Source organism: Papilio machaon, chromosome 8 (assembly GCF_912999745.1).
Source record: "Papilio machaon chromosome 8, ilPapMach1.1, whole genome shotgun sequence".
Lineage (NCBI taxonomy): Eukaryota > Metazoa > Arthropoda > Insecta > Lepidoptera > Papilionidae > Papilio > Papilio machaon.
This window is the reverse complement of record NC_059993.1, coordinates 3,807,039-3,816,449: the sequence shown is the minus strand read 5'-3', so window position 1 is coordinate 3,816,449 and position 9,411 is coordinate 3,807,039.

Genomic DNA, 9,411 nt, shown 5'->3' with positions numbered 1-9,411 from the left:
ATAGGATCACATCCTTTCTACACGGTTAAGTAAATGGATTTATACTTCTGCATTTTTTGATGAATGAGATGTGGAGCGAGTGAAAAACCAAACGCAACTAACCTTTTTTCACATGTATAAAATTTTTCGAGTACTCGATAATTCAGTTAGGTTAAAAAATCCCACCCAGACCTTACCTTAACATATTCAAGCGGGTAATAGCGCGAGATATACTGAGAGCAAAGCTTACTGGCGTTTAACATAGAGCAGAAAAAGTGCATTCATTCTGTTTGTGTACTGACTATAGTAACATGATCGTGATACGGCAAGCGTTTTTGCACGCCACGCACGGGAACCGCGCACTATAAGGCGTCAGTGCAAATTATTCTTGCCCATGATGGGCTCACAATAGAGGGCAAAAACCTCTAATCGACTCACACTCGTTTGATACATTATTACATGTTAATTATTGCATTCACTTACAAGCGTTGCGCCGATAATTATTTTACGTTGTTTTGCTGCCATTAGACTCGATAGGTTACATTAAAGTACTATACTAATGTATTATTATTTGAAATATCAATATTATTTTGATATTTATCATTGAGAAAAAAACGGCCAGCATTGTCACCAGTTTACATAGTGTCGAAAAAGAAACCTTTTATTAATTATAGTTAACACAAAAATTTAAAACATAAACTAAAATCAAAAAGCACTCAAAAATTACGATTATGAAAATATTGTATGTATATTTGCAACAAAAATCAAATTCACAGTAAAAGTATAGTAAATGCGGTGGGAGATTCAACAAGCCGACCCTCCGCTTTCAGGAACGTGGGATGGGTTGCAGGGGGTCGTGTGGGGGAGGGGGGAGGTTGACGACGGCCGGATACGATGGAAATCACAACTCTCCTGCTATATCCGCTTTGAGCGCGTGCTACTTCTAAACGTTATGTTATTACATGCAATTGTCTTGTAAATTAGCTCATTAACAATTTTTAGGCACGGCAGTATGGACTTACCAACAATAAAAAAGTGTGTGAAACCATGACATATCTACATATATAAAAGAAAGTTGTGTTAGTTACACTATTTATAACTCAAGAACGGCTGAATCGATTTGACTGAAAATTGGTGGGCAGGTAGCTTCGAACCAGGAAACGGACATAGGATAATTTTTACCCCGTTTTCTATTTTTTATTCCGCGCGGACGGAGTCGCGGGTAAAAGCTAGTTATTAATAAATAACAAATAGATCATGTCAATAAAACTGTTATTTTAAAAGAGTGTCTATTGAAATCTAACTTTCGGAAAAAAAATAAAGTAAAAGAAAGAAAAAATAACAAAAGACGGTAGGTACTGATTAAAATTTCTTGATACTTGGTTCCGTATTCAAACTAATTCAACCGTATTGAAATTATTTTATAAGGTTTTCTATCTTGCTACTGAAGCTTACGTCCATCTATTGTTTTCAGTTTAACTCAATCTGAGCGGTTGTCATGATGATATTTCAAAATACTATCCCTAATATTAATTAACAATAAAAAAATTGTATAAAACATATCGGTACTTGTATTATGGGAATATTGTATATGTAATAGGACATAGGCGTCGCCCTTAAATCGATCGTAACAACGATTGAACGCCGCCCTTGTTCAGTGCACTAGCTCAACCTTGACCTTATCATACAGAGAGACAGATCAACTTACAGGAACCCTACTAGCATAAATATACAAAATACAAGTTTTAGTGTACATGCAATATTTTTTTTTATTTGTCTGTACTTTTTTTCTAGATTGCTTCTGAATAACTGGTACTGTACTGAAATAATGCTGTTGATAACACAACTCTGCGTAATTAATAATTGTATTTTCAAGACATGGGTTTTTTACTTTATCAAACGACAAGTCATCCTTTGGTTCAGTTTATATTAATTACAGCTTGGGTTTTACAACTTGTCATTATATATATTATACTACTATCAGCTTTCATATTCCTTGTTATAATCTTAAGAGGCGGCAAAACGGGTTTCCTTATGGAATAAGCCTAGCTAGAGCGTATGGTCTATTGCCATTAATTGTAGTACAACGATATAGCATAATTGTGTCAATTAACCTCCGTACATAGAATGATATAATGGAAAGAATATTTACTATATTTTGGAGTAATGGAGGATAAAGAAGAATGATTAATTATGAAAATTATTAATGTAAGCATTGAGAGCCGGGACTCAGGTGCAGCGCGGCCGCGATACGAGCGAATCATACCGCGATTCGTATCGCACAGCCTTGATTCTATTCCGCGACGGTCGCGCTGACACGGTTACAGCGAACTCGACACAAGCAATGACTCAATCGCCCGTCCGCGCCCGCTCCACGAACAATAACCATGTCTTTAAGAAATTACGAGACAAATATTATTTAAAAAAAGAAGAAGTCCCACTGACTCTATAACACCAATGGGAAGTATACGAGTGACACGGAACTTTTAAAAATCGATGAATCCTTTTGTAATAAAAGAGCTAGCAATGCCATGGACATCATTATAGATACAGCTTCAGTAAATGGGACATTTAATCTAATTTGTAGAGAATCATATATCCTAGCCAAGCTACTTTATTTATTTTCTTGTATGCTTAATAACTTTTGGTAACCCTACAACCTTACATTTATTTTTATCCATCATCTATAATAAAGTTACATAAATACAACTTCCTACTAACTGTCTCTCTATCTAAGAGGACTCTCTATTTCTTATTACTTCATCGAAAAATAATATCTTAAAGGAATATAATAAATTTGAAACTGTTGGTTACCCTACGCTAATGTGACGAAAGCACCATCCTTGATACACATTGTCGAGTGTTTATCGACTTCAAGCAATAACACTCCGATGTGAGGCAGACGGCGCAGACCATCGAATTAGCCTTCAATTAGTCTAATACAATATATCATAAGCACTCTACAACCGGCGCGCTTTGAAAGAAACAAGCGCGTTGCGACATCGTAGAGATAACATCCCGCAATCAATGTCGTCATGACAACACGTGGGTCAACGTTAATGTTTTAGTCTGAATACTAAATGAAGTCAATATTAATAACTATAATTCTTTTTACCTACTTCATTATTAGTTGTAATTTAATTAATTTAATTTAATAAATTTGTTTACTTCAGGAGTTATATTGACAAAATACTTCCTTTGAAATTTTTTTTTTCATAAATTGCAATCGTTCAAAGAGTATACAATAATAAAGACTGTAAATATTAAACAAAATTGTGGAAATTAAGCTACCAACAAAAACATGTTTCAATAACTTATCCTAATCTGTGTCACTATAAATCGCAGAAAATCTAATAAATAATACAAATTAACGTAAGGAAAAAACAATATTGTAACGTCTCCATACTCAAGGATGTCTGTGATGACATCAGATAATTTGTGGAACGTTATAGGGAAAAATAACTAAACGATAACAACGTATAAAAGCCGCGTATACGTAAGTGAATACGTCAAGCAAAACGAAATGATTTGTAAGCGGAAATATTACGCTAGGAACGATTATCAGTAGAACAACGGCTAGCTGAGAATTAGCGGTTGCATTTTACACGCGCCACAATTTCACGTGTTGTTAAATTGTTTCTACATAAAGTTTATTTTTACGATTCATGGTTTTGTTACTTGAAACGGAATCGTTTTATTGGATTTTCAAAGAAGTGCTGGAATCAAATTAAATAAATCGGAAAAAAGTGATTAGATCACATTGGGCATTTTCTAAGACAAGTTAGCATAGTATATATGTAGTTACAAAAACTGTAACGAACAAATGTGTATTCAAAGTTATAGATAGACTAATAAATGTCATGATATAGATAATTATACGAGTAATTTAAATTAATCCGGTAGGTTTTGGGATTAACACATTTAAATTGTTGTCTAAGAGGTTGTAGAGTATGTCCCACGTCAACGTCTTGTAACAAAATAAGGTAAACAATGCCCCTGGGCTGGGCAGCGACGGACTGCTTCAGCGTATCTAGTGCGGTAGATAGTCCGCACATACTAATTAACCTGGCAGCCGTTCAATACAAATTGTTAGAAATGATCGCCCTTTATCTTGCATATTCCGTAGTGAGAACAAAATTATTTTTTTTATATATACATACATACAAAGTTTTTTTGGTAAATAATAAAACCATCACTCACGGCTGCATGTTGTTAATTGGGACATTTTAAAATATATTTTAAATCTTTGACAAAACAGAGATAACAATATATTTTATACAGTGATTTTGGTCTCAGAAACCAACGGTTAAGTGACAAAAACTCTGTGTAGCAGTAAAACCAATAGCAAATTTACTTGTATAATGGTAATTAGTGAAACTGGCACGTTAGAGAGTGAACGTAGTCGGCATAGGTGTCCCAATTACCTTATCATTATCAGTTGCGCGTGCGCAGGGCCGTGACGAAAACTATATCGGCACAGCGCGCGACGGAAGTAAATCTACAGGTCATGGACCCCGAATTCACAACAAGAAGATGTCATTTGCAAACTGTTGCATTACACTATGAATAACAATAGACCGGTCACGCCTTGTTTTGAATAAACAAGTAGATGCGATTGCTGTGTGGCCTATTTAGTAAATTGCCTAACTCGATTATTGAATACTATCTATGTGAATTGTAAATGCATGATATGGTCAAATGACTGCCTCTGCAGAATCAATTTTTGCAGTTATGTTTAACAGTTCCAAAAAGTACTGTTATTTGAAGTAACTTTATAAACTTGATGGTGGAGATTTAATCACATTTTTATAAATTAATACCATCACAAAAAGTCCAAAACGAGGATTATATAAAAGATACCAATCACCAAGTCATGCCAAAACTATTTCTTAATTAAATACAAAATTCTACAAAGTTCAAACCATTCAAGTAAGCAATTGCAAAACAAATTTAATAAATAACCTTCAATTATGTTTCGTATTAAACGAATGTAAGCAAAGGTACCATTAGCTTGGCTCCTTGTTTCTCCTGTCACGTCGCATTTCCCTGCACTTAGCATCTCTAGGCGAAAGAAAGTGGGCTAGGTACGGCCGGCCTAGGGCCTGTCTCATTAAGCTTACAGATCGAGCCACTTTAAAACGAGATATACATTCGACCTACACAGTCGCTTTCTTGCCAGTTGCTCTTATATTTATCGCGTACATTTGCTTATAAGGCATTAGTTGTGTTGAGCTAATTATATTTTATTTTACGTCATCATCATCATCTCCCTGTCCTTATCTGTCAAGTTTTCGTCCTCCATATCAATCTTTCTTCTGTCATCTCAGTTTATGTTCTATATCTCAGTATTAATGTTTCGTGAAATCCAGATAATGTTGAACATTCATGAGATAACTGCACTAAGCAATGTATCTACATAACATTTTCACTGGTGCAGCCGCAGCTGCCAGTCTATATATGGCAGTCTCTCACGGAATTTGATCGCCAATTGCTTTAGTTCAAAAAGGGTCAATAACTATCTGAGTACAAATATCATTTTCTTGGTGAAATTTTACTGTACGTAACTAAATAACTTATTCGTTCAATATGATAAAAATTGAAGCGTAAATAGCGCGTCTAGAAAACCTTATTTTGTGTCAGCAGATGTGGCGTATCGTATAGTTAACTATGTGTGACACTCGTGTGATGCAATTATCAGAGGATGCGAGACGCTAGGATGTTCAGGCGTCGGCTATGCTAGTTTCACACGAGGGCAGAATAATGAGACAGTGCAGCGTTGCTACTGTATAAATGCACAACGCCGAGACGGAACATTGCTGTTTTGGCAGTAAGTACGTATTTAAACCATAGCAGTACGGCCCTCGTAGACCAAGTTATATTCGAATCTATATATTTCTTGTAAAATTAGCGACATGTGTCAAATGTATAGACTACGGACCATGCGCGGGACAAATCGAAAATTATTGTCAGATCTATTCAGTTTTCAATTTTCGATAGAAATATTGTCAATAGACTATTACTTTGTCTAGGGATCCTGAACTGTTTTGAATGTGATGCGTTCAAACAGTAACAATACTGTTCTGTCCTACTGTTTTGCCCTTGTGTGAACTTAGCAGTAGCGGGCGTCGTCCGGCGCCGCGCCGCCGCGCCCGCGACCTTATTACCGCGCCTCTCCGCTCGGCGCTCGGCGCTCGCCCACCGAGCAACCTCTTTCTACATCGATTCCTTACTATACTACTAGTTGTACTAAATCTTATGTATACGTAAGTATATAGCATTATTTTCATAAGTTACGTAAAAAAATCCTGTTGATTTAGTCAATGATTTCTTCAATTGATTTATAATAAAACCTTCGCTTGGCTCTTTCCAAAATTTTTAGAATTCACCATCAAGTAAGATTGTATACAGTTATGATAAATGTGTCACTTTGTACGTAAATATCAGGGTTTTGAAATAGCTTATACATCATTAATATAATGTAATGAACTCAGTAATTGTCTATTTTAAAATTCACGGATACATAATAAATGTGTTATTTTGTTGTTTGAACAATTAATCAATTGTCAAAATGGATACGTAAATACATTTTGAGGTGAAATTACAATCGACTGGGAGCACTCTGATTTTAACATGAGTCGACATTTGATAATTTTGTTATGTCTGCCAAAGAACACATCTAATTATAAAATTAGCTTAAAAAAAAAACTATCGTTTCTAAAAACCGGCTAAATTGAGATGTAGAGCATTAACAACTAGATGTAAACAAGTTGATGATCACACAATTCGACTGAGTACCATCAAATTGCGTCGAACAGGTAAATATTTGCGATGAGCATACTTGAATGGCTGCCAATGATTGTTGGACTTCAATCGGTAAAAAGACCTCAGTTGCAGTAATTTATAACACGTTTTCAACTGTTTCGCCTTTGTTATAAAGTACGGAAATTATCGAGTATTTATACTAATATTGAGAAAAAAAATAATTAAAGACTTCATACACATAAATACAAATAAAATATGCGCGCATGTCTCAGCTACCGTCCAGTTAAAGTCTCATCAAAATCGGCTCAGCCGTTTTGGAGATTACCCGGGACAAATGCGGACTTGTGGCCAGACAAACAGATAAGAAATTTTAAAATTGGGTTTTCCGCTGTCAGAAACGCACCATGAAATATGATTTATCTTTTCGATATTACATACAGACACTCCGTTTTTGTATATGTAAAATTGGAAATTAATATCCATAATCATCTATCTGTGATGACTATGGATATTTACCTCTACAATCTTATCCATAGCTTTTTAATGACTCATATATTCGACATCTGAGTGTGATAGGTATATGAGTTTACCAAGTCTTTATCTACCAGTTACCACTGACATTTTCGATAAAATTTGTATTTGAATTTTATATCATAAGGAACGAGGAAGCCACCACCTGAATTCGCCGAAATAGCGATACGACTGCTGCCCATATACATTCGCAATTGCAGATGCGTTGCCTACCTTTAATCAACAAAGGAGGGGACTAAACTCACTATCTATCTATAGGGACTATCACTAAATATGTGCCCTCCTCCGTCAAATCCTTCCTACTTTTTCCTTATAAAAAAAGTGGTGGAAAGGGAAAGAGGACTAAAATTAGGCCTCCGACACGTAAACTCATCAGGCGAAACGCGAAATTGCTTCCTCTTTATGCATGTTTTCTGTGTTCTGGCGTCTACAATACATTGGTCATCTATTGGTCATCATCAACAGTTAGCCATTGCTGCTAAATATTGCCATCGATACTCACAACAGTATACACAAGGTTATGAACAAATAACAATTCAATCCATAAACATAGCAAAATGGAGAGTAAAGTGTTTTTTTACGATGTGAGAAGTGTAGATACTAACGACTTTACTGAACGAACCGGTTCAGAAATTATGGAACAAGAGAAAATGTCACATGAAAGAGAATCTTTTAATTAGAATTAAGAAAGAAAAATATAAGTATTTGAATATTTACAATGATTAAATTAAGAAAGGCAACAATTTTTTTTTTAAATTAGTGTGTTGTAACATTACATCATTAAAAATGTTTCATCAACAGATTAATTAATTACCTTATTGTATAAAAACTATTTAATCGAATAAAATTCAAACAATAAATTGGCAAGTTTAAAATATAAATTCGTAAAACATATTCCTTTGTTTAGATCCAAACCCAACAGTTGGGATCGCTGGCACGATTTCTCGATGACCGTGAATCACTTGAACGTTTTCTAAGCCAACAGGCAATTTAAATTTGTGGGTTAACAATCGGACAATTAGCGATGCGTCCGCCGAGCCCGGGGAGCCAAGAAAGCTAATACATTAACCTACACTGTTGCCTGTTTCAGGGAAAACTGTCACACTTTTGCTCAATTATAGACCGTAGATACAAGACACTAGAATAGCATTGTCATTAATTACAAAAACATATAAAGATTTTCGAACTATTAAATAAATAGAACGATTAGAATGGTTGTCATTCTGAAATTTATAAAAGTATAAATAGTAATAAAGATAGAACACATAGAAGACTACCATTGAGTACAATTTCAATACTATTTTTACCGACTTCCAAAAGGATGAGGTTTTCAATTCTTGTTATAAAAATTCTTATGAATAATGTACATCTGATTTAACAAAGCTTAATATACGGTGCTTACTTTTTATTAATTTTCTCGTTATATTAGTTAACAAAGAAACACTCAATTCTATTCACCGTCACACTTAAATCACAACTCAATAACAAGTGAAAATCGCGCAAAATTATTTCATTTTAACATTGATCGTCCCTTCCAACCAAACGGCATCATTTCCACGGGCCGTGTTAGACAACTCGGCAAGAAAGTGGACTTTCACTCGGTAAGTTGATGCTTTACTCCTTATTCCATCGCAACTCATTTAACACTAAGGGCCAGTTTTATTGTTACCATAAATTACTGAAAAAAGTTATAAATTAAGAAGTTTATAGTTAACATATTTCAACGTCGACCTAAAAGGAATAATTCCCGAAGTAATCCTAAGTAGCTTAACTGGCTGGTAAATAAAATAGCACATTGTTACTTATAATCGAAAGTATTAATTTGATCGATTTTCATAATTGTTCACTAAACATCCCTACTCTTTTGGTAACACTTATCATTTTCAAAGCATTACTAGCAGTCTAACGCGACTCCGTCCGCGCATAATTAAAAAAAAACTCAATTAATAGCCGATGAGTTCTTAGAGATTATGTTCTACATCTAGGTCAAATTTCAGCGTAATGAGTTTAGCCGTATTAAATGTACGTAGTAACAAACCATCCATCCATCTAAACTCTTGTATTTATAATATTTATAATAAATAAGATCAAAATTAAAAGTTATCTTGTATATAAGATAATAAATTTCGAAAAAGGTAA